This window comes from Pongo abelii, chromosome 4 (genome assembly GCF_028885655.2).
Source record: "Pongo abelii isolate AG06213 chromosome 4, NHGRI_mPonAbe1-v2.0_pri, whole genome shotgun sequence".
NCBI classification, from domain to species: domain Eukaryota; kingdom Metazoa; phylum Chordata; class Mammalia; order Primates; family Hominidae; genus Pongo; species Pongo abelii.
The window spans coordinates 104,840,135-104,865,815 of NC_071989.2; the positions used below are offsets into that span (position 1 = coordinate 104,840,135).

Sequence of the window (25,681 nt, forward strand, 5' to 3'; positions counted from 1 at the left end):
ATTGGACCAAAGCTTATTGAGTATTCACTTGTGCCAGGCAATTTGGTAGGAACAGGAATGGCCTTGAGGCCTAGGTATACTTCCTATTCTTGAATTTTTCAGGATTCCTGGAACTCTTCCCATAAAACCCATTTTTCCATTCAATGGGCTCCTATTCCTTACAAACAAAAATGCTTGTGCCTAAATACTTATCTGTTAAAATGATGAAGGAGATAGGAAAGAAGGCCAGAGGAGGATATTTCAGCTTAAAAATCCCATGACTCTTTGAATCAGTGCATAAAGAACTCTTGTTTATGGCATGTGTCAACCTGTGTCCTCCTGTGGGATCCAGTTCGGGAACAGTGATATACATGATCTTAATGGCTGGGAACAGGAGGATTAAGCAGACACTTTTAGGCATGGTCACAACCCACTAGCTTGATTTCACGTCTTTCTGATGTGACAGGGCCTGTAGTTGGAAAACTTACTACACCTCAGTGAAGAGTGCATGTCCTTAGTGAGATTATCTAGCAGCTCTAAATTTGTTTGACAAAGACTCCAAAACCAATTACACACAGAAGCATTCTCAGAGAGTAGAAACAGTTTGCCTTTCTTCTATTTTACTCAGACACATCTTGGATTCATTTCTATTTCTGATTGTTTAGAATTACAATGTGGTAGGCAAAATAATCCCTCCTCCCTCAAAGATGTCCATGTCCTAATCCCTGGAACCTATTAATTTGCTACCTGACATGGCAAAAGAGAATTAAGTTTGCAGATAAAACAGGGAGATTATCATAGATTATTCAGTTGGGCCCAGTGAGTCACAAGGGTCCTTGAAAGTGGAAGATGGAGGTAGAAAAGATCAGAGTGATGCAACCTGAGCAGGACTTCAAGAGCTTTTGCTGGCTTGGAAGATGGAGGAAGGGGACCACTAGCCAAGGAATGCAGCAGCCTCTAGAAGAGAGAAAAATCGGGGAAGGGGTCCTATCCAGCACCTACAGAAAGATACACAGCACAAGTCCTTGATTTTAGCCCAGTAAGATCCATGGCAGACTTCTGACCTACAGAACTATAAGATAATGATTTTGTGTGTTTAGGCCACTAAATTTATGGTAATTTGTTACAGCAGCAAATGCAAAATTAATGCACACTTTTTGGTGCAGTTAGAAAAGTTGGATCTAATCAGTTGCTACAAAACTGCTAACTACAAATCCCTTAATCCTTAACTCTGAGGAAGGAGCTCTAGGCTTCAGATAAGTTATTACAAATGCAAGCAGAGCTGCATGACAACAACAAAAAATAAATACACAGTTTCAGAAGCAGTCAGCTGGAGATGAGAAGAACCAACAACCTCTTCTAGACCATGTCTCTTGGTATAAACTTCTGGTTCTTACTTTCTTTCTCTTTTACATTTTGAAAAATCCAGAGAATGATTCAAAATACAGAAATCGTCATTCATGATAATTTTCTCAAATATGAGAATTCACTGGATGGTAAAAACTGGAGGAATCCATGGCTTTCAGAGAGTCTCATGAATACAGGAAATACCAAAATCAGTAGTTTTTAGCATGTCTTAGATCATAGATCTATTTGAAACTCTTTTTGGAAAAATGCATATATATACTTACACAATTTTGCATTTGTTTTTAGGGGTTTTCCAGCCTCTCTAATGTTTATAGACCCAAGTTACAAGCAGCTGATCTACATGGATACTTTCACGATGTTGTACATGATTTTAGTGAGGGATATGTTTCTTAGAAAACACTAATGTGAGGGAGCACAAATGAGCACACTAGAAATAATATCTTTATTTTAGTTAACTATGAGGAACTAGAGCTTCCTCAAAGGACTCATGTTTTCCGTTTTTGTCATCAACAGGATCTAAATCCAATACTTCATTGAGCAAGAACGTGGGCTCTTCAATCCTGTAACTGGGAACGCTGTGAGAGTGATTTTGTCAGCTGCGTGGCTCTGAAGTATCACTTTCAACTGAAGCATTTGGAAAAGTTCACTGTGAAAAATGTAACCAAGAAGTCTTAAGGGAGAAGATCCAAGATCACAGTAAGGTACAAATGGGTGAAACCTTTGAGTTTTCTCCACTTTTTCTACAACACTCATGCCTTTTGTTGGCTGGTTTTGGCTTTTGATTCTTTTCACTGAGCTCTATTAACAGAAAATTAAAAATTAAAACAAAAACTTAGGGCCATAGGACAGATGGTGGGGTGTAGTGGTTAAAGTTCCTCAGCTATAAAGTACCCATCTCATAGGGCCACAGCAAAGGACATGTAGCAGAATGTCCTGGACCTTCTGCTATTATTTTCATTGTTATTCCAATGTGCTTTGTGCAGTGACATGATTCTCATAATCCTAGAAATTTTTTTTCTCTCTCTGTTTTTTTTAAGAGATAGAGTCTCACTGTGTCACCCAGGCTGGAGTGCAGTGGCTATTCACAGGTGCAATCATAGTGCACTACAGCCTTGAACTCCTGGGTTCAAGTGATCCTCCTGCCTCAGCCTCCCGAGTAACAGACTACAGACGTGCACTACTGTGCTTGGCTTTCAGCACTGTGCTTCTTATGGTTCGTTCTTTTATTATCTACAGTAGTTTTCCATCTATATTAGAAGAGCTAATTGACTTTGTTTTGCTCTTTTTGAGAATTTCAGAATGAACATTTACTGCACCCATGAATGGGAGCATTTAGTGAGAAACCAAATGAAGACAAGCAGATCTTTCAAATAGTTCTTATAATTCATTGTTAAATATCTCCCTTTTCTCAGTCTGTGTGCATGACAGGTCAACCATGGAGACACACAGCCCAACCTGGGAAAATCCAGGAGAAAGGAATATAAAGCATACGGCTAAAAAAAAGTCAAAAACTTGTAGGTTGTCTCCTAGACACTTTGGAACAGTTCTTAGTTAGGAGAACCATGAAATACAGAGCATCATTTCACAGCCAGTAAAAGAGGCAAAACAGATGTCTGGCATTTTCCTTCTGTGGAAGTGCATACAGCATTTAAACCATATTTTGGTTTTCCTTCAATGCAGGGCATTGTGGGTTGTTTCCAAGAACAGGAGAAAGAGAAGAAAGAGAATGGAACCAGGATGTGGCTTAAGACTTCAGGTGGAAGAGGTGGAGGATAATCCTGCAGAGCTGCATTTAAGGAGGAAGCTGGGAAACCAAGGCAAAGTTCAAAGACAACCTAATCAGAAGCACAATTCTGGAGGCCTCCAGTCAGAAGTGGGACTATGTCAAGGGTCCAGGTGGGTGTCAGGTGTGTAGGCTACTCATATTCAGGAGACCCAGTCATTCATATCATGACCTCAGGTGTTGGAGGAGGTAGCAGGCAGAACTCCAGGGCCAAGGAAATGGACTGAGCAAGACAAAATAAGAGGCACGTTTGGTCATGCGTGGGGAAGGGATTGGATGAAACTTAGGGGCAGATCCCATGACACAAACTAACTTGCTATGGCAGAAACCAAACTGTGACCTGGCCAAGTTGGGCAGATGAGGTAGGGAGAGCATCTATTCAGGGATGGCTGTGGGGAGCTTCAGGCCTTAATGCATTGGGCAAAGAAGGAGACTCTAGGTTTGGATTTTCACAAACCTCTCAAATCATGCAAAAAGCACCTGAATTTGGAAGAAAATTCTAACTGTCACCAGAGGTTTGAGGTGAATTGCCTTAGGACTTGGAGTGGGCCAAGGTAGCCGGTAGGGCTTGTAGGAAGAGCAGGAGTTTGGGTCCATGTCTGAGAATTTCGGAGAAGGCGGAGATAGGGAAAGTAAATAAGTAAGATTAAACCTGACTCTGGGGTCTGGGACTGAAATCTGGGAAAAGGATTGTGAAGCAGTGGATTTGGACTAAGTAAGTAGTAAAAAACTTAACTATTTCTCAGGTTGATTGGGGATTTGGCGGATAATGTGCATATATATAAATAATTAAGCCATTCTTCAAAATGATGACATAAGTGGCTTCAGTAAAGAGTCAACTGGATAGGCTGACAAAGGGATGACGCTGGAGTTTCTGTGGTGGGGGTACTCTGCAGGTAACCATTGGCTTATAACTGTCCCCAAATATTTTTGCCAAGTGCCTGAGTTTCCTGCCCTTACAGACATGTCTTTAGATGAAAGCATTGACTCCCGAAAGTAATATTTACAAACACATATAAGTACATTTAACCAGGAAGAATACTTCTGTGACTTAGTACACATTATCTTATCAAATTAGTTCATTACTATTTAAAAGCAGATTCTCTAAGGGAAAAAAATATTTTTTTAATTACCAACAAGAAAGAAGAGTCTAGAACAGTGACTCCAAGATTTCCGTGCCAGAGACCCCTTTATTGTTTTATACATTCCATCCCTTGCAAACATCTATATTAAAAGATTTGGTTATAAAATGTTGGAATGCAATTTACTCATTTAGTAAGAATTCTAGTCTTAATCCCATCCACACATCCCTAACTTCTGTGTGCCAGACTTCTTTGTCCTGGCTTGTTTATATTAATTTGATCTGGGTAAAATAGGTAATCTGAGCCAGGAGCAATAAATGTATAGTACAATAGAGTATAGGTCTACGGAAGATAGAGAAGAAGTAAGTGAGATTTTTAAAGGGCTGCCCGTGTCAAAAATAACCAGAAAACTGATATTACCCCTTTTGCTCATATATTTATTGTCTGTCTTCTGCTCTCATATTTAGTCTCTCCTCTAAACTAACTGATGGTTGCTACTATGTGAAAGTCTGTTTACAAATTAAAAATTTTTCAAGGAAACATAATTGATTCCTTTACAAAGGACATCACTGAAATGTGATTAATTCACTTTTGATAAACCTTCCCTAAAAAGAGCTAAAAAGAGTAGTGTATCTATTAGCTATTATGTTTCAAGAAAAAGAATCAAACTGAACAAACAAACAAATAAACCAATCTGTTAATTTGGCATAATTGATGAAACTTAAACAAGGGACTATGTATTCCTTGAGTTTTGGTATAGTTTCTTGTTACTGTTCTGTCTAAGTATGTTCTGATTTCCATTATTATTTCCTCTATGGTCTCTGAGTTATTTAAAAGAAAAATTTCTACAAGTATGAGATATTTACATTTTTTTTCATGTACCCACCTTAACTCAGTATGATCTTAATATGCCACTAAAGTAAGAATAGTACCCACTTTCCTGCTGGGGAAACTGAGGCAAGAGCAGCTAAGTTGCTGACCTAAGGGCAAGAAACTAAGTTTGTAGTTGCTGTCTGGGGTGTTTTGTCTCCTATCACAGGGACTTCCCTGAGCTAAGACAGGAAAGTTTTCCAAGATGTCCTGGTGATGTGTGGGCTTTAATGCAGTACTTATCTACCCCCAGGCAATGACGCAGGGACACCAGACATAAGGTATTTAGTCAGCCTGTCCTGGTCTCTGGCAATCCATCCTCTATGGCTCTCATGGGCACATTTTGTCTTTCTGACCTTCTGTCTCAGAGTTCACTCTTCATCCTTGTTTATCTTTCCTTCTCTATTTCTCTCTCCTTGTTCACTGAGAGTCCTGTTTATATGCCCCCACTGTCATTATTTTATTGCAATAGTTTTGGGGGAACAGGTGGTTTTTGGTTACATGGATAAGTTCTTTAGTGGTGATTTCTGAGATTTTGATACACCCATCATTCGAGCAGTATACACTGCATGTAGTCTTTTATCCCTCACACCCCTCCCACACTTCTCCCCAAGTCCCCAAAGTCCGTTATATCATTCTGATGCCTTTGTGTCTTCATAGCTTAGCTCCCATTTATAAATGAGAACATGTGATGTTTCGTTTTCTATTCCTGAGTTGTCACTTAGAATTCCAATTCCATCCAGGTTGCTGTGAATGCTATTCTTTCATTCCTTTTTATGACTGAATAGTATTCCATGGTGGAAATATACCACATTTTCTTTATCCACTCATTGGTTGAGGGGCATTTAAGCTGGTTCCATATTTTTGCAATTGTGAACTGTACTGCTATAAACATGCATGTGCAAGGGTCTTTTTCATATAATGACTTCTTTTCCTCTGGGTACATAACCAGTAGTGGGATTGCTGGATCAAATGGTAGTTCTACTTTTGGTTCTTTAAGGAATCTCCACACTGTTTTCCATAGTGATTGTACTAGTTTACATTTCCACCAGAAGTGTAAGGGTGCTCCCTTTTCTCCACATCCATGCCAACATCTATATTTCTTTAATTTTAAATTATGGCCATTCTTGCAGGAGTAAAGTGGTACCTTATTGTGGTTTTAATTTTCATTTCCCTGATAATTAGTGATGCTGAGCTTGTTTTTATGTTTGTTGGTGATTTGTATATCTTCTTCGAGAATTGTCTATTCATGTCCTTAGCCCACTTTTTGATGGAATTATTTTTTTTTCTTGCTGATTGTTTGAGTTCCTTCTAGATTCTGGATATTAGTCCTTTGTTAGATACGTAGTTTAAGAATATTTTTCTCCCACTCTGTTGGTTGTCTGTTCACTACGCTGATTTTTTTCTTCTGCTGTGTGTAAGCTTTTTAGTTTAATTAGGTCCTATCTACTTATTTTTGTTTTTGTTGCATTTGCTTTTGAGTTCTTGGTCATGAACTCTTTGCTTAAGCCAACATCTAGAAGTGTTTTTCTGATCTTATCTTCCAGAATTTTTATGGTTTCAGGTCTTAGATTTAAGTCTTTGGTCCATCTTGAGTTTATTTTTGTAAGATGAGAGATGAGGATCCAGTTTCATTCTTCTACATGTGGCTTGCCAATTACCACAGCACCATTTGTTGAATAAGGTGTCTTTTCCCCACTTTATGTTTTTGTTTGTTTTGTCAAAGATCAGTTAGCTGGAAGTATCTGGCTTTATTTCTAGGTTCTCTATTCTGTTCCATTGGTCTACATGCTTATTTTCATGCCAGTACCATGCTGTTTTGGTAACTATAAGCTTGTAGTATAGTTTGAAGTTGAGTAATGTGATGCCTTCAGATTTGTTCTTTTGGCTTAGTCTTGCTTTGGCTATACAGGCTATTTTTTGTTCCATATAAATTTTAGAATTTTTTTCTAGTTCTGTGAAGAATGGTGATGGTATTTTGATGAGAATTGCATTGAATCTGTAGATTGCGTTCAGCAGCATGGTCGTTTTCCCAATATTGATTCTACCCATCCATGAGTATGGGATGTGTTTCCATTTGTTTGTGTCATTTATGATTTCTTTCAGCAGTGTTTTGTAGTTTTCCTTGTAGAGATCTTTTACCTCCTTGGTTATGTATATTCTAAGTATTTCATTTTTTTTGCAGCTGTTGTAAAAGGGATTTAGTTCTTGATTCGATTATCAGCTGGGTCATTGTTGGTGTATAGCAGTGCCACTGATTTGTGTGTAATATATTGATTACTTGTATCATGAAACTTTACTGAATTCATTTATCAAATCTAGGAGCTTTGTGGATGAGTCTTTAGGGTTTTCTAGGTATACAATCATATCATTGATGAACAGCAAGAGTTTGATTTCCTCTTTACCGATTTGGATGCCCTTTATTTCTTTCTCTTATATGATTGCTTTGGCTAGGACTTCCAGCACTATGTTGAATAGAAGTGGTGAAAGTGGGCATCCTTGTCTTGTTCCAGTTCTCAGAGGGAATGCTTTTAACTTTTCCCTTTTCAGTATAATGTTGGCTGTGGGTTTGTCGTAGATGGCTTTTATTACCTTGAGGTATTTCCCTTCTATACCAATTTTGCTGAGGGTTTTAACAATAAAGGGATGCTGGGTTTTGTCAAATAACTTTTCTGCATCTATTGAGATGATCATATGATCATTGTTTTTAATTATGTTTATGTGATGTATCACATTTATTGACTTGCATATGTTAAACCATCCCTGCATCCCTGGCATGAATTGATGTATGATCAATTAATCATGATGTATTATCTTGATCATGAAGTATTATCTTTTGGAAATGCTGTTAGATTCAGTTAGCTAGTATTTTGTTGAGGATTTTTGCATCTGTGTTCATCAGGGATATTGGTCTGTAGTTTTCTGTTTTTTGTTATGTTCTTTCCTAGTTTTGGTATTAGGGTGATACTGATTTCATGGAATGATTTAGGGAGGGTTCCCTCTTTGTCTTTTGGAATAGTTTAAGTAGGATTGGTACAAATTCCTCTTTGAATGTCTGATAGAATTCAGCTGTGAATCCATCTGGCCCTGGACTTTTTTTTCTTGGCAATTTTTAAATTACTGTTTCAATCTCACTGCTTGTTACTGGTTTGTTCAATGTTTCTATTTCTTCCTGGTTTAATCTAAGAGGGTTGTATATTTCCAGGAATTTGTCCATCTCCTCTAGATTTTCTAGTTTGTGCACATAAAGGTTTTAATAGTAGCTTTGAATGATCTTTTATGTTTCTGTGGTATTGGTTGTAATATCTCCCATTTCATTTCTAATTGAGCTTATTTGGATCTTCTCTCTTCTTGGTTAATCTTGCTAATGGTCTATCAATTTTGTTTATCTTTTCAAAGAACCAGCCTGTTGTTTCATTTATCTTTTGTATTTTTTGTTTCAATTTCATTTAGTTCTACTCTAATCTTCGTTATTTCTTTTCTTCTGCTAGGTTTGGGCTTGGTTTGTTCTTGCTTCTCTAGTTCCTTGAGATAGATTGTCTGTTTTTGCTCTTTCAGGCATTTTCATGTAGGCATTTAATGCTATGAAATTTCCTCTTAGCACCACTTTTGCTGTATCCCATAGGTTTCAATAAGTTGTGTTACATTGTTCAGTTCAAATAATTTTTAAATTTCCATCTTGATTTCATTGTTGGCCCAAAGATCATTCAAGAGCAGATTATTTCATTTCCATGTATTTATATAGTTTTCTGGGTTCCTTTTGGAGTTAATTTCCAGTTTTATTCCATTGTGGTTTGGGAAAATACTTGATATAATTTTGACTTTCTTAAATTTATTGAGACTTGTCTTGTGATCTATCATATGGTCTATCTTGGAGAATGTTCCATGTGCTGATGAGAAGAATGTGTATTCTTCAGTTATTGGATAAAATGTTCTGTAAATATCTGTTAAGTACATTTTTTTAATCTTTATGTTCTTTCATTGGAGCAAGATTCCTGATTGGTATACAGTGATGTATTTACTAAACATTGGCCTGTGCAGAAATTACATGCTATCCATCTAGATAGGTTGTTACACTTTTGCCTGTTGATGGAATAGTTCCATTTATCAAGTTTTATACATCAAAAAGCTTTTGCATTTCACCAGACTGTCCATTAATTTATCTCTGAAAAAGTGGCACTTAATTTCAGCTACTATATTTTACAGCATTAAAAAGCTTATGCATTAGGGTGCCTCTTTGCACAATGGCATTGAGCAGACAGAGCTGGGTCCATTATTCCACCCAGATTCACATAATGACACTTGAGAGCTTTATACCAGAGAGCAGGGACAGTTACTGCTAACCATCACAGACTTCTTACTCTGAGAACCTATATTCTTGGCCACATTTTATATAGCCAATGAAGACATGCCAGCAACTGTCTCATGTATAACTTGGCATTAGAGCACCAGGTCTGTTGGATAGTGGTGGCAGGCACTATTATTTTATATCCTGGTAAGAGGCCAATTTTAAAAACTGCCACTTGGAGATAAAAATCAAGGGCGCAACATACTCAGAAAGTATTGAGCAATCTGGTATTCCAAATGATATGAATACTTTCAGAAACCAATGGCAAATTGTACCCACATTTTCCAGCTATGGAGATATTAATACATTGATTCAAATCCCATTACTCAATCCACATAGCCCTGAGGTCATCCTGCAAAGTGCTTATCAAAAAATACGAAGTTAGGGTGACAAAGTTTGACAGTGATGTTATACAAGTCAAACTTGGAAGGTCATAGTAAGCATACCTATGCTGAGAGGAAAGCATCAAATCCTTTGTGTACACATTTAGTATTGTAACAAAGCAATTTGTACACTTTTAATGTTTAAAACTGAGCATCATCTATCCTTTCCAGTGAAATAAAAAGAAAATTTAAAAATGAACAGGAACAAAATTACAATAGAGAATGTCAATTCCAAATGAGATCCTACAGGTTCTGCTGATTCTCCCATTGAGTGGCAGGGCTCAAGTCATCATTAGGAGAGAATTTATTTTAAAAGTATCATCTTAAACTGCAAGGATGTCTGTCAAGTATCACAATTAAACATGCTAAAGGAGAAGACCAGACTCACCAACAGCATGACAGCTGGATGAGGCCTTTCACTACTGGCTATCCCCTACTTCCCTGGCAAACTATATGACACAGAAGAGGCAGCCATGTTGTCAAAATGCCCACTTAACCACCCAAACATCTCAAACCCACCCTTTGCTGACCTTCTATAACCCCATTTTTTAAAGTTTTTTATTTTTTTTTAAACAAAAGAAAGTAGACAGATACATGTTGGTAAATGCCAACTGTCCATATTCACATAGAGACACAGTGTACTCTCTTGAGCCCAATATACAGAGAAAAGAGGAAAAAAGCTAGAATTCTATGCACTACTACACAGGGCCTAGCACCTTCCAGCTTCCATAATCCCCTCTGCAACACAACACCATTGGCCTGAGAACCACCCCCCATCCCACACAGCTGCCATGGCAATCCCCACCCAAGGACGGTCTAATCCCAGACCCATGTAACCCTGTCCCAACCTGATATTTGTTCTCTACCGACCCTGGTAGCTGAACACAAAAGATAGAAACTTTTGGGAACTTTATGGCCCCACCCATCACCTGAGAAACCAGAATACTTACCCTGGCCAACTCAGGGCAATCTTACATCTCCCTACATGTTAGCCCTGTCTCCTATTTACCATCTTTCTCCTGATCCAGGTTATTTTAATTCTGTTATTAATTTCTCATTTAATTGCTTGGTAGTCAGAGAATATAATCTGTGTAATGCCAGCTCTCTGACACTTGTTGACTTTTATCTATAGCTGAGAATACATTAATTTTTGTAAATATTCCATGCGTGTTTGAGAAGGAAGGTCCAGGTGAAAGTTCACTCCCAAAGAGGATTAGTGATTTCTTCTGCAAGGTGCTTGGGCCCTCCATTAGCCTGAGTTCATTCTAAAATTAATTCTCAATGAAAATATGAATTTGTTCTGTAAACCCGAAGGAAGGCCACTTTGTGGTTTCAGAGTCTCAGGGATATTTTTTTCCATTCACTCAGTGCAAAGGTTTTGGAAGTTTCTTTGCTGTCTTCTGTCTATGGCCTCTTTCATTTATCCTTTCACTGAGATTTTAGTCATTGAAGTCTTGGCTTTAGGTGAGCATCTCCTGTCAGACCCCTGGTATAGGTGGCTTGAGGCCTGAGTAGCTAACAGAAGAGTCAGGAGACCTGGGATTGCAGACACAGAGGCAGCTTGTCCTTATCATCCCTTCACCTCTCTGGATTCCTGTTTTCACCTGCTGTTTAGCATCTGGAGATATTCCTTACTTTCTTGCAGCTCATAATGAATTTAAAAATTTTTTTTAAAGTATCCACTTCGTTTTATGACTTTTTGTGGGTGTTTTGATGGCATATCTAGTCCATAAAACCCAATAAGATATTTAGAAAGCCTGAAAGAGATTCTCAGATTCATGACTTTCACAGACACCAAGGTGTCATGGGCTCGTGGAAGATCTGGAACCATTGATCTATAGCAAGATTATTCAAGCTTTTCCCATGACTTATAGGAGCATTATACAGCTACCCAGTACACATGTGTGTATGTAAAACAAGAAATTCACAATACCTTAACACTCTTACTAAGCCTGATGAATTCTGATATTTTTCTGTTCAAAAAAAAAAAAAAGCTGATCACGATCCATTCAACTATTTCATGACTCTTTGTGGTCCATGAAAAATGCTGGTCTAGAACCTCAACCACCACCTCTCTACACGTGAACAAGATCCTCCAGGTGGGGGCACCGGCAGAAGCACAGGTGGGGACAGGTGGCAGGCCTTACAGTGACACACAGTCACCTCCTTACAGTGGTGCTCACGCCTGGCCCTGGGTATGAGCAGGTCCTTGCAGATTTTCCATTAAAATAACTGTTCTCAGTTTTTCTGGGTGACAAACTCCAAACAGGGCCAGGCAGATATCTTAAATGAGTGAAGCAGGCTTGATATAAAAAAGGGAATATGATCTTTTCCACTTTTCTTTCTATCTATGGCAGAGACATGGGGAAACATTTCCACATCATAAAAATCTAGAGCTCCAGTGCCGTGATAAATGCCCAAGGCTGCTCAGCCTCAGGAGGAGAGTCACAGGGCATGCTGGGGCCTTGGTTCCTGGAGAACTTTCCTCCCCTTCTCCCTGCCATTCCTCCAAACATACAGGCAATAGCAATTCTGGAGTTCAATTTCTTCCTGGGAAGTCTTGTGCAATGTTCTGGTTTAAAACAAACATTTCTGATATCCCCATTTTCAAAAATGTATCGTCTCTTGATTTCTAGATGTTGGCTCAGTTTTTTCTTTTTGAAAGCACTGTGCAGGCCAAATCTAACTTCCTGCAGGCAGAACATGGCCTGTGGGCTAACAGTTTGAGACCCCTAGACTAGACGGCTTAAGATACATGTTATTATATGGCTATGTTATATATATTATATAACATATGAATGTGTTATATGTCTCTGATATAATATATGTTATATAATAACAAACATGTTATTCATATAGAAACTTAAAGTAATTTAGTAAATTGGGGCAAAGATTTTTTGTGTAGGGCATAAAAATATCTGACTATCTGGTTTCTAATAAATGCTGCCATTTCTCTAGAGATCTAGGGTTAAAATGTCAGCTAAGTACAGAGGGAGGAAAGTCTGCGGGTTCAATTGATGCTCCCGCAGCAGGGAGAGCCAGGCTCCCTGTTATCACAACAAGGCAATCCTGGTGATAAACTAGACATAATGTGCACACCGGATTAGATTCTTGCCTTCCCTCCTCTGCCCCACTCCACACACACATCTGTACTGTGAATACCAAATACTGATCATTTCTCTGTACAGCCCAAATGTCCACAGGATTTTCACCTCATAATATGTTGGAGTGTAAAGGTCCCCAAGAGCTACAGAGATTTGCAGAGGAAAAAATTTGCTCTGCCTTGGTTCCTCTGAGCGATGCTTGTGTTGCTGAAACCCGTGCCTTAATGATGTTGATCCGGGCTGCTCTCCGGTGCCAGCCTCTCGAGTGATCCAGGTAATCTGAGCTCCTGAGGCCTCTGGCCAGGCCACGCAGCCAGAAGGAAGCCATTTCCTTTCCCTTGGAGTAACGCACATCCACAGGGCAAGGCCACATGGTTCAAAGGCCAGCTTCACCTTTTGTGTGGGGGTGACACAGACCTGGCAGGAGCCCTTTGAAATGCCAGGGCAGGCTGTAGGCTGACTGAGAGGGCACTCAACCATGCAACAGCTGGAACCCATTAAGGTTGGCAATTTTTGCCCAAGGGACGAAATTGCCTTTACATTGGCAAGGCCAAGGACTTGGCTCACACTTGACTGATGTTTGAAAAGAGATGCTTCAGGGAATTTGAGGCAAAGGAGGTGAGACTGTCCCCTGGGGCCCTGTTTCATGCTGGAGCAACCTGCCTGTAGAAGTAATTAGGTGCTGCGCTGATGGGCTCCCTGTCAACTTAACGACACTTCACTGTGTCCAGGAATGGTTGTCCACAGGGTGCAGAGCCATTCTGTGAAAATTTCCTTGAGGGTAAATGGCCTACACACAGAGAAGGGATTCAAACAAGAATGATGATGTGGTTTCCCTCCTGTTATTATTATTTTAAATGCTAATACCATCAATCCATACTATTTAATCTGTGTTTAGAAAAAAAAATACAGTATATATTTCTGAGGGTGTTTTATTCTGATAATTTTTCTATTCCTCCATTTACATATGCACACATAATTGTTATAAAGTCATCTTTAAACCATAAATGTATTTAAAAGTCAAAATTATCTTTTAATGTAACTCCATATCAAATATAATTTATGAGCATGACTACATTCTAGTAAGATAGCTATGGCAAAAGACTGAATATGAAACAACATATTTTCTTCTACAAAGATAAGCTGTAGGGTACAGAGCTGGGAACTGGGAGCCAGAGTTCTGGTTCCAGTACTGCAAGATGCTTGCTAAAGGCAGAGGCTGATGATCAATTAAGTTCAGGAATTGCTGTGCCCCATATTTCATTTTTGGAGATTGATGTCACACATTAGCATATTAAGATATATCAAATTAAGGAAGCTAAAAACCTTTTCCATATTTCTTTGCTACTGTGATTTCAAATGCATTTAGATTTCATCAATTAGTTGCACTAGTGTAAGATTTGAGTCCAGAAGTAGTCGGAGAAGAGGTAGTGGGGTATGAGGCACCAGTTTAGCTATCCAGATATAGCAGATACAGAATGACTTTGGAGCCAAAAGTTCTGGCAATAACTTCTAGTCCCTGGATTCACAGTAGGGTGGAGTGTTTCTGGGACAGTTGAAGAGGCATGCTTGCAGAGGTAGCTTCTTGATTCCCAGATTTAAGGCGTTCAATCATGGAGCCAACAGTTGCCATGGCAGCTTTGAGATTCCCAGCTCATTGACTATAGCTAGGGCAACAGTTCCTTTAGCCTGCCAGTTGGGCAATGTTATTCTGAAAGTCATTCCTAAAAATCCATCCTAAAGCCTATTATTCTAGGTATTCAACAATTTCCTGAATTAAGTTTCTTTCTGCCTAAGGTAACTATTAATAGAATGGTGTCTCTTACCTACAACGAATCCTCTCCTTGTACACTGTGGTTCTCGCTCTTGGAAATATTGCTCTAAAGTATCTTTCATGATCCTGCGACTTGGGAGAAACACACATACCCTTTCCTCTTGACTTACAACAGCTCTTGTTGGTAGGAAGTATTTGTTCCCCTATTTTCTCTAGTGGTACACTCTTATAACCCGTGGATTCTCCCTTTTACCTGTTAGTACTCTGACCATGCTGCTGTGTCTCTTTGGAGGACTCAGCCTTCTCCTGGGGCAGGTTAGGGAGATGCCAACATTAAAAAATGGTGCATTCTTGTTTACTTGAGCACTCAACACAGTGCCTGACTGAATGGGCATTTGGAAATCTTTAAGTGATTAACTTTCAATAAATGGCAAGAAGTTCAGAGATTCAGAATGTTTTTTAACATCATGTGAAATTGCATTGTCACATTCTACCTTTGAAATATTGCATTTGCTTTAGAAGTATGGTGGTTTCTCAGCCGGGCACGGTGGCTCATGCCTGTAATCCCAGCACTTTAGGAGGCCAAGGCAGGTGGATCACCTGAGGTCAGAAGTTCAAGACCAGCCTGGTCAACATGGTGAAACCCTGTCTCTACTAAATATACAAAAAATTAGCCAGGCTTGGTGGTGGGCGCCTGTAATCCCAGCTACTTGGGAGGCTGAGGCAGGGTAATCGCTTGAACCCAGGAGGTGGATGTTGCAGTGAGCCGAGATCACTCCATTGCACTCCAGCCTGGGCAACAAGAGCAAAACTTCGTCTCAAAAAAGGAAAAAAAAAATGTGTGATGTTCTCAAATCATAGGTAACAGTTCCTTGTATTACTAAAGAAGTTCCTTTGGAAATTTGCAGCCTAGAGTTTTCCCTGAGTGATAAAGAAGACAAAGATGAACCATTAATTACTTAAAGTTGTAACTTTTGTACAATTATATTTAGCAAGAGCTTTGATGTAAATTTTCATTAATTCTAATTACACAATACTTTATTAAAATAATTTGTGATGAATTTAGAAACATAACTAACATCCACCAGAAACATCAGAGCTTATAGTTTGGACTTTCCTAGGGGCAATTTGTGTCAAGGCACCCGTGTTTGGGGTGGAGTTTTCAGTTTGCTGAGGATGACTCCGTGTGAGTCTTGGGGTACGCTCTGGTGCATATTGGTGAACGTAATTCCTGCCCCTGTGGTTTCCTCACAACCTTTCAAGCAGGAAGAGTCTCAGAACTTCTAGTTGTGACTGCCCATAGGATTTTCAGGCCTTTTTCACAATGACTTTTTTCTTTCCACAGAACCAAATTCTCAGTACAGCATTATTGATTACTTTCTCCTGTCTTTTGTGTGTGTGTGTGTGTGTGTGTGTGTGTGTGTGTGTGTGTGTGGCAGGGGAGTTAGGGGTAAACTAGCACATATTTAAGCTATGCCACAATGTTAATTTACCCTAAAAATACTACTGCTTGAAGTCTGCACTTCCCTTAAGGTTATTTTTTTTCCAAGTGGAATTTTTCGTCTTCATAGGATGGCTCTTACACAAAGGGGACAGATACCTGAGGATGCTCTGAGACTGACACAGTGTTTGCCAATGTGATGTGTTTGCCAGTGTGAACAATTGCAAGAGAAGAGTTGGATGCTGTGACAAAAAACTTGAAGCAGACTTGACATGGGAACAGGTCTGGGTGAATGTGTTTCTGTGAAATATTTTATTCCACAGGTGGAAAAGACTGTTAAAGAAAACTCTTAGCTTGGCACAAAAGAGCATTATCGAGTAATAATTACTTGTGTATGCTAACGCTAAATTCTTGGGAGAAAACTTGGAGAGACTGCCCTGGGGCATTTTTTTAAGACTTCTACTAAACTTTTGATGAAATTTCATGAATTTGAGATCCTATGATTTAAGGACTAATTATGTGTTCTCCAATGCACCTTTATTTAATTTCCATCCCTTTAGCTGAAATCTGACCCTGAGGAATGCAAACAGGAAGGGGTGGGAAAGGTGCCTCCAAGTACTGAAGAGTCTTTGAGACACAGTTGTCTGACAAACATTTCCTTTAGCAATATCCTCAGGTCTCTTGCTGATGTGGCTTTGCTGACATTACACACAATATCTCTTTGCTCCAAATGTTGAACTAATCAGGCCTGTTTTTTAGTGAATTCAAAAAAAGAAAAAAGAAACAGAAAAGGCCCTAATATGTTATTTATTTTTCTATTTCATTTTTACATCTCTATTTCTTTTTCAGTTTAGCGAATTGAAGATGCAGAAAAAATGCAAATAACTATGTTGTAAAACAAATAACACATTTTTCCTGAGAAAAACAAGCCAGGCTCTATGCCACTTGGATTCTAAAATAAGATCCATATTTTAAAAGAATATCCCAGAACTGTTTATTAATTTAAATAATAGATTCATTACCAAGCCCTGGCTTCAACTGAGTATAGAGAACTAGTGTAAATGTGTCTTTTAATGAAAAACACTACCTTCAGGAATACCAGACACCTACTAAATTATAGTACTTAGCAGAAGACGACAGATGAATGGCATGACGGTGACTATAATGAAGTATGTTGGAGTTGGTAAGGCAGAAAGGGAAATGGAGTTTCACCTATGATCACACTTTGGACAAGGAAAGACCACCTTTAAGAAATAAGTTATTTTAAAAAAAGGAAGAAATGGGAGAAGGTGGTGTTTTTCATTTTTATTCATTGCTTCTTCCAAATTTTCCCCATTAAATTTATAAACCATAAGGTGCATTATGCCATTGTTATTATTAGTTATCAAAACAAGACAGTTAATGTACTCTAAAGGCACATTAAAAATAAGAGTTAAAGGTGTACCCTTTCCATGGTGACCTTATGTGGAACCAAAATCTTTGTTCTTTCTTGTTATGTCCTTTTCCTACACTGCCAGCCCACAGAATTTCACAGAACCTTGGAGATGCAGCCTCACTAACTCTCTTTTGACTCCTACGTATCTCAGGAACCCATCTCCAAAAAAGCACTTGAAGTTTTTATTTTGTTCGATTTTCAGAATGAATTTTGAAGTGGAATCCACCAAAAAAAAAAAAACAAAAAGAAAAACCAGCCTTGAAAAACTTGGTTCATTTGCTCTAATTGTCATTGACTGAAAACAAACTAATTTGCTAACCTATGTTCTTTCTATTCTTTCAACTCATTAAATAATCTAATTTGAAAAGCCTTTAAAGTTGAACGCAATTCCCAGGTAACTACCATCCTTTCCTTTGGGCTTATTAAATGTCTGTTTCTTTTCCCTTCCTTGGAGCAATTTTTCAAGAGGCTAATGATTTTCATTTGGCCCAAGCTATATTTTATCTCATATTTTATTTTGCGGAACAATTCCTGTGGCAAAAAAAAAAAAAAGAAAAGCATCTTTAGAGAGGAACGGGACCTCAAGAGAGACTGAGCCAGGATTGTGAAGTCCGGGAAAGAGGTGGATTGTCCAAAGGGGTTTCCTTGGACTGATATCTGCATGCAGCAGTCACTTTTTCTGACTTTCTTCTCTGCTATTCAGAGCTACCAAGATTCATTTGAAAGGAAAATCTAATGAAAAATGGAAAAGAAGCAGATATACAAGTCTGACAGTTGGTTTTGACTCCCACCCACTGAGAGAGTAAAGAAGTTTATTGTTTCAGTTGATACCTGGTTTTTGGTGATATATTGTTTGTTGCTGTTATTTTTAAAGCTATTCAGTTACTTTATTTTGAAAGATGAGTGTGAGAAAAAGCCTTTTCTTTTCCTTTGGAACTAGTCCACATCTTAGCTGACAAGTAACAGCAACTGTTCTTTGTCTGTCATTTTCAGGGCCCTGTTTGTGAATGAAATCTCAGGAGACGTGCCCAATAACCCCTAGGTTCTGAAAATCATTTACACGCCAGGGGTACTGTGTTTCTCTTTTTACATACCAGTGTGTTTATTATTGAAAACCATAATGGGGCAACGTATGCTGAGCTTTTAAGGAGACAGTGCTGTAAAATCTGTGTCATGTCTGTGACAGTTGTGGTTATCATTGGACTTCTGTCCATTATCTCTTGTTTCTTATCGCTTTGATTTAGAGTTCTTGAAACAAGAATATTTCTGCTTCTTTAGCTTCTCAGTTCAGGTCATCTTCAGGCTCTTCTCTGACAAATAGTCCTATTCAAGCCATTTTGTAGGATATGGAGTTGTTTTTAATAGGGTTGAGAAAAAATGAGAGGTGGCAAATGATACTACGTGAAGACTAATGACCAAACTGTGCTAGGACCTATGTCCTATTTCCACATAAAATAATAGCAAAAATCTCTTGGGATATTCATTGGACAGTGAGGTTCATGCAAGTTAGTCTAGGCTAGTACTGACATTCTCATTAACCTTGACCCATTCTAGACCCTACATGGATTCCCCCAATCGATTCCATACCTCATTTAGGCCCTCTGGTTATTTACAAGACTGGACTTCACCTAGCTAGGGCCATATCTCCTTAACATACAATTACCGTGTTAGGCATAGTACTCTAAATTGTGGCAGAAATGGTGGGCTGCTGGCTTTTTTAACTCCTTCTCACTCTCCCTAATTTATCCTATCTGCAGCTGAGAGACAAGGATATACTCATGAGAAAAGTAAGATGAGGGAATTTAATAATGATTTGAGGTATTCTTTTTTGTGGTGTGTACAGGAAGCCAATTAAAACTTCAAAGTCTTGACATTTAAAAAATATATTTAGGAATATAAATTTTCAGAAACATCTATTCAATTTAAAGGAAAGATTGGACATTGATATAGTTTGCATATTGGTCTCGCCCAAATCACATGTTGAATTATATCTGTAATGCTGGAAACGGGGCCTGGTAGGAGATGTTTGGATCATGGAAGTAGATCCCTCATGGCTTGGTGATATCTTAGTGATAGTGTGTTCTCACAAGATCTGGTCATTTAAAAGTGTGTGGCACCTTCTCCCCACTCTCTCTTGCTGCTGCTTTTGCCATGTAACATGCCTACTCCTCCTTTGCCTTCTGCCATGACTGGAAGCCTCCTGGGGACTCCTTAGAAGCAGATGCTACTATGCCTCCTGTACAGTCTGCAGAACCATGAGCCAGTTAAACCTCTTTTCTTATAAATTACCCAGCCTCAGGCATTTCTTTATAGCAAAGAAAGAACAGACATAAAATGTATTTTATTTTATTTTGGCTATTGACCTGTCTTATAGTTCACTAATTCTCTCTTCTGCTATATCTAATCTTTTACAAATTTGTCTATAATGGCTCACACCTGTAATCCTAGCACTTTGGGAAGCTGAGGGAGGATCACTTGAACCCAGGAGTTCAGGATCGGCCTGGGCAACATAGGAAAACCCCCATCTCTACAAATAATTTAAAAACTCGCCCAGCATCGTGGCACCTGGCTGTGGTCCCAGCTACTTGGGAGGTTGAGGTGGGAGGATCACCTGAGTCCAGGAGGTCAAGGCTGCAGTGACCCATGATTGCACTACTGTACTCCATCCAGCCTGGGTGATAGAGCGAGATTCTATCTAGAAAAAAAAAAAAAGAAAAGAAAGAAATTATCTATAAAGTTTTTAGTTCAGTTATTGTATTTTTCAGTCCTATAATTTCTATTCAACTATTTTTTATATATTTGAAACCAACTCTGGTGTAATTTTTTATCTTTTTGTTTACCTTGTCCATTTTCCTCTCTATTTTATCGAACATATTCGTTAATTAGTTAAAATCCTTATCTGATTATGCCAATACTTGGATCACTGATGGAGTCTGTTACCATAATTTGTTTTTTCTTTTAGTTTTAAATCTTATAGCCTTGTCTCTTGGAATTCCTAGTGAATTTTAAAAATTAAAACCAAGACACTGTGCATAAAAAATCATAAATGCTACACCAAAGACTATTTTTTTCCAGAGAAGGCATGCTGTTTCCTAAGTGGATAGAATGATAATTAATCACATGTCATACTCCACATAAATTAAATTAAAATGTCTGAGGGTAGGAGCTAGGTAACAGTATTTTTAAGGAATTCCCAGGTGATACCATTATGCAGCAAAGTTCCAGAACCACTGTTACAGGCTTGTTCATTGTCTAAGGACGCTCTCCTAATCCTTACCTCCTTAGCATCTGAGACTGAACACTAATCCATGTTGCCTTAGTCTGGCAAGACTTCCAAAAAGTCCACTCGATTTTTCAAGACATTCTACTTCATTTCTTTCTTTTTTTTTTTTTTTTACTTCTATTTTTTGAGACAAGGTCTCTGTCTGTCTCCCAGGCTGGAGTGCAGTGGCATGATCATAGCTCACTGCAGCCTCGACCTTCTGGGTTCAAGCAATCCTCGCACCTCAGCTTCCTGAGTAGCTGGGACTATGGGTGTGCTCCACCACATCTAGCTAACTTATTTTTATATTTGTAGAGACAGGGTCTCCCTAATTTGCCCAGGCTGGTCTCAAACTCCTGGGCTCAAGTAATGCCCCTGCCTTGGCCTCCCAAAGTGCTGGGATGACAGGCGTGAGCCACTACTTCTGGCTTTCATTTCTTAACCATAACTATCTCAAGCATATTTCAGGTACAATTCTCTACCCTTCCTTACCCTTCCTCTTTCTCCAGGATCAAGTCTGAGTCTCTAACATTGCCTCTTCAGCCTCATTAACTTGACAAAGTTCTGTTGGTTTTGTTAATTCTAGAAGCTTCCCTCTCTCCAAGCAAAGTCCGTGTTTTCAGCCTCTTACCTATTCTGCAAATCAGCATATATCTCCAGGGAAAAAGCAGCCCAACAACAATTCACCTCTCCATGATCTACTATCTCTTCTGCACCAACCCCCTCCCCAGTCTTGGGCTCTCTAGCTTTAGCAACTCTCCCAAGCCTCTAAAACACACATACACATAATTTTTTAAACTCAGTTTTCTAGTTGTTCTCAGTGCTGATCTGTGGGAAACAACTCTATTATACCCAGAAGTAGAAGTCTGACAAGAGCTTTGTTAAATCAAGCTTAGCCTAAAGCTGCCTCCTTACATATTTTAAGTTTGGCTTAAAGGTTTCTCTGAACATCATGAACTATGACCTGATAGAAGAAAAACTTCAGCTGAGTTACATTTGAAAGAGTTCTATTGAAAAATGAACGATTCAAGAATCGGGCAGCCTCCCAAGCCAGAGTAGGCTCAGAGATTCCAGCACAGCCACGTGCTGAAAGAAGATTTATGGACAAGTAGGGTACAGAAAATGGAAGCGAGGTACAGAAACAGCTGGATTGGTAAAAGCTCAGCATTTGCTTTATTTGAACATGGTTCGAACAGTTGGCTACATTTGATTCATCAAAACTTAGTAATTGGCACAAGTGTAGACTATGGCCTGTGTATACCTCCACTTGTCATAGTTCATGATGTACAGAGAAATCTTTAGGCCGAACTTAAAATATGTAAGGAGGCGGCTTTAGGCTAAACTTGATTTAACAATCCTAAATGGAATTGTAAACAGACTGTAACCTACTCTTGTGCCAATCACCAAGTTTTGGCCAATCAAGCGTGGCCAACTGTTTGAACTGTGTTCAAATAAGACAAACGCCAAGTTGTGACTAATCCAGCTGTTTCTGTACCTCACTTCCATTTCTGTACGTCACTTTCCCTTTTCTGTCCATAAATCTTCTTTCACCACGTGGCTGTGCTGGAGTCTCTGAGTCTACTCTGGCTCAGGAGGCTGCCTGATTTGCGAATCATTCTTTGCTCAATTAAACTCTTTCAAATTTAATTGGCTAGAGTTTTTTTTTTTTAGCAGCTTTTAAAATATTTTACTGGATCGTATTTATGGTTAACAGTATCTTGCACTACAATTTATATTTAGATAATCATTCATTTTAAAATTATTTATTGAGCACCTACTATGTGTCAGGTATTAGGTACAGAGCAATGAATACGGCAAGCACAGTTCCTCACCTCGCGGACCTGACACTGTAGTGTAAGAGATAATAAGCAAATGATACAATGCCACGCGGTAGTTAAATGCTATGAAGAAACATAAAATCCGGTACAGGGACAGAGAGTAGGGAGGGAGCTCTTGTTATAAAGGGTGGCCAGGAAAGACCAAGTTGTGTAGCAGAGGCCTGAAGGAAGCCGGGGACCAAGCCATATGAATTTTCTCAGATAGGTGTATTCTAGGTATAGAGAACAGCAACTGGAAGGGTCCTGAGAAGGGAACATTCCTGGAACATTCAAGAACTAGCCAAGAGATCAGCAAGTCTATAGTAAAAAGAAACATAGTAGATAGTCATCTAGTGTTTTCTTCTCTTCCTTCCCATTATCTCTCATACCATGTCATGTTACTTTTTTAAAGGATCTCAATGGGGAAGAGAACATCATTGTCTTTAAGACTCAATTTTTTGTGTATTGAAAGTCTTCACGGTTGTTCTTTTGAGATCATGACCTACTATGATGTCCTCAGGCCTGCATCCTCCACAGATGAGGTTTCTTTGCTTGGCTTCAGCAGCCTTTCAGACAGCTGCTCATGCATTATGTATTTATAGAGGACTGACCACGTCCAGACACGATTTGCTGAGCTAGGTTTACAGAACCAGGCTGCTTGTATTAGAACTGAAATGCTTAGCATTTTTGGGAGTCACTTTTTTCCCCCTGTAGTGCATAAATACGGTATATCTTTATACTACCAGTTTCCCATTTAAAAAGTATTATTATTGTTATTAAGTATTAACCATTTGTCTAGTATCCTGGAGTAGAAAAGAGGCACAAAAGAAGTTTGTATTGTGCCTGTGGGAGTTTCACCTCAAAGCGGGAATCCCAACTTGAGCCAAAGTTAAGTTTGCATCGACATTCAGTCACCATCTGGGGGATTCGGGAGGGAAAATGAGTCTTCTTTAGTGGAAAAGGCATGTTAGTATGGAGCTTTGGTCCAAAGTCAACAGATCAGTGTTAAAGAGGGAGAAGTTTAATACTCAGCCCTTGTGGACTCATGTCGCTGGGAGAAAGACTTCAAAAAACATTCAGTAAAAACCAGAGGAGCTGTTTCCTGGATATCTGCTAAGGCAGCTAGAACTTAGGTCAGCACAGCTTTGCAGGCTGAGTGTCAGACAGCAGCTCTGGGGCTACTGCCTGAACAGGAAAGTAGGCAACCCACATCCTGAATTGAGAAGACGTGGGAGTAGACCTCATCCCTTGATGGTCTTAGTTTCCTGGCAATGGCAGGAGCAGCTGCGATTTTGGCAGGCTTGGCCACCAGTGGTGGCATTTATACAGACAGGAGGCAGGGAAATACCGGGTAGAAGAGGGAGATTCCCTCACCAAGGCCCCACCCTCAAGCCTGGAAACCCATGACTTTAAATGGGAATAGGCATTCTTGTTTTTGCACCCAAATGTTGTCTTTTGGCCCACCATGCCCCCCCCCCCCGCCCATCTTGTACCAATATAAACCCCAAATTGCAGGCTCCATGAGCAGAAAAGCAGACAAATAGAAGAGCAGAGGAACAGAAGAATAGCAGTGTGGCAGAGCAGCGTGGTAGAGAAAGAGGGAAGAGAAGCAGCATCTGAATGTTGAGAGGAGTTTGGCTGGGGACAGTCGGAGAGGAGATTGGCCGCAGGACGACCCAACTCCAGGGGAAGAACATCTTCCTACTCCATTCACTTTCCCACTGCCCAGCCATTCCACTGAGAGCCACCTCCATCTGTCAATAAAATCCCTTGCATTCACTATCCTTCAATTTGCCTGTGTGACCTGATTCTTCCTGGATGCTGGACAAGAACCCAGGTACCAAGAGGGCACTGGGCTGGATAACACTTGAGCTGTCTGTGGACGGCAGAGCTAAAAGAGCACTGTAACATGCCCACTGGGGCTTTGGGAGTTGCAGGCACCCACCCCTGGATGCTACTACCACGGGCCTGGAGCCCAAAAGTGTTTGCCCCGCCTCCTGCACCTGCCCGTCTGCATTCTCCCCCTCCAGTAAGGGGTTTGAGTGCACAGAGGCTGAACAGACAAGCCACACCCCTGTCACACATCCTGTGAGGGGGGTTAGGAAACTCTCCCATTTCAGCTTGACCATCTTTGAGGGACTATTGATGCTTTTGGTATCAGCAGCCACAGAATTCATCAGACACAGCACAAAAGAGCAGGAGAAGAGATAATGGCAGATGCCAGAAGGTAAGAAGGAATTCGCCTGTGAGCAAGTGTGAGCTATGCCCTGGGGGTATCTTAAGTGCGGGAGAAATTCGAGGGAGTTGGAACTTCTAGAAGTGGGAAGTGAAGGACAGAGCCAGAGAATCATACTGTTGTGGTCATTGTGATATTATTTTTATCCCCAAGATGTGGTATCTGGAGTGAGGTACAGAATATAAAGCCTAATCCTAGCCGGGCGCGGTGGCTCACGCCTGTAATCCCAGCACTTTGGGAGGCTGAGGTGGGCGGATCACGAGGTCAGGAGATCCAGATCATCCTGGCTAACACGGTGAAACCCCGTCTCTACTGAAAATACAAAAAATGACCCGGGCGTGGTGGCGGGCGCCTGTAGTCCCAGCTACTCTGGAGGCTGAGGCAGGAGAATGGCGTGAACCCAGGAGGCGGAGCTTGCAGTGAGCCGAGACCGCGCCACTGCACTCCAGCCTGGGTGACAGAGCAAGACTCTGTCTCAAAAAAAAAAAAAAAAAAAAAAAAAAAAAAAAAGCCTAATTCTACACATACGAAGAAGGAGATAGAGCATCTTGAATTTAGACAAGGCAATTAAGTCTCTATCATTGACTGAATGTTTGTGTCCCCTCAAAATCCATATGTTGAAGCCCTACACTCAGTGTTATGCTATGAGGAGGTAGGGCTTTTGAGGGGTAAATAAGGTTGAGCTGAGGGCATGAGAATGTAGCTTCCATCGTGGGATTACTGCCCTTATAAGAAGAGCAAGAGACACCAAAGCTTCCTCTCTCCACCTAGAAGGTGACCATTTGCAAGCCAGGAAGAG

General features: G+C 39.8%; 1 long non-coding RNA gene across 1 annotated transcript; it reads left to right on the forward strand.

Annotated features, from left to right (window-relative positions):
* The first annotated feature begins 1,865 nt into the window (after positions 1-1,865).
* On the forward strand, positions 1,866-24,629 carry LOC129059701 (uncharacterized). The gene is made up of 3 exons (XR_008525728.2): positions 1,866-2,048; positions 3,028-3,243; positions 24,162-24,629. It is a non-coding gene; the product is annotated as an uncharacterized LOC129059701 (long non-coding RNA).
* The last annotated feature ends 1,052 nt before the right edge of the window (positions 24,630-25,681 follow it).